The 1,059-nt window shown below is 73.2% G+C and overlaps 1 long non-coding RNA gene across 1 annotated transcript in view; it reads right to left on the bottom strand.

The window, feature by feature from the left end:
• Positions 1–965, bottom strand: part of LOC122184484 — a 3,666-nt gene extending 2,701 nt beyond the window's left edge. Inside the window, exon 1 of the long non-coding RNA XR_006180566.1 lies at positions 920–965. This is a non-coding gene — a long non-coding RNA (uncharacterized LOC122184484). The remainder of the gene's footprint in view (positions 1–919) is intronic.
• Positions 966–1,059: the final 94 nt, after the last annotated feature.

Raw genomic sequence — 1,059 nt, forward strand, 5'->3', positions numbered from 1 at the left:
ACCGCCGGCTGCCGAGGGCCCGATGCCCGGTAACGGGGCGGGTCGGGCCGCTCTGACTTCGCCTCTCAGGAATCTCCTGGCCGCGACGGGCGAATTGTGCAACCTGCGCCCGCCCCCGGCCACCACCATCCGCCCCGTCGGGCCGCTCTCAGTCCCCGCCGCCGCCGCGCCCGCGTAGGGCCGCGCTCCGCTCCCGGTGCTCCCCCCACATCCCCTCCCCCAACCCCGCGGCACGGCGCTCGTCGGAGCCGTCGGTGCGCATCGCGACGCGGCACAGGGAAGCGGGGGAGCTCCCCGTCGGGGCGGCGAAAGGGCAGGTGAGGGGCAGCGGGGCGAGGGGATAATGCGGGCTGGGGGGGTAGGAGGGGATGTGGAATAGAGGGAGGGGGGTCCGCGCTGCTCCCCGTGCCGAGGAAGAGCCGCTCCGCGCCCGCCCCCCCGAACAGTAAGAGTTGATGTGCGGCGAACGCAGCCTGCATGTGAGCTCCTACTGCCGCGGGAGGCGGGGCTGTACCCGACGGGACCCCCGCGCGCGCCCCTCTGCCCCCCCCTCTCTGCCCCGTGTTTTGTGGGGGGGCTCTGAGGGGTGCTGCCCGCGCTGCTAGTGCGCCGGGCCCGGCGACCATGGCTGTAGACTGTTACCCCCCCAGCAGCACAGTAACAATCTAAAGCCACGGTCGCCCGGGCGACGTCGAGGAGGGGGGGATGGGGGTGGAGGAGAAGGGGACGCAGCCGGTGCCTGGAGACAGCGAGGGGGCGGCCCCCAAAACCGCAGCGAACGCGCCTGCCTCCACCCCGCAGCGTGGGGGGACTGTCGGCGTGCGGAGGAAGCCCTCTCTCCACCCCCCCGCACTCCCCAGCACAACCCGGCCCTCCCGCCGACCCACGCGTGTCCGCCCCGTTGGGGGGAACCCCCTACCTGGGCTGCAGCGGGGGACGTCCGCCGTGGGGTCTCAGTGTCTGCGGGAGGGGGAGGGGGAAAAGAGAGAGAGGGGTCAGGCGGGCATCGGACCCCCATCCCATCCCATCCCATCCCATCCCATCCCATCCCATCCCATC

This window comes from Lagopus leucura, unplaced genomic scaffold (assembly GCF_019238085.1).
Source record: "Lagopus leucura isolate 7727_CA_CO unplaced genomic scaffold, USGS_WTPT01 Super-Scaffold_100024, whole genome shotgun sequence".
NCBI classification, from domain to species: Eukaryota; Metazoa; Chordata; class Aves; order Galliformes; family Phasianidae; genus Lagopus; species Lagopus leucura.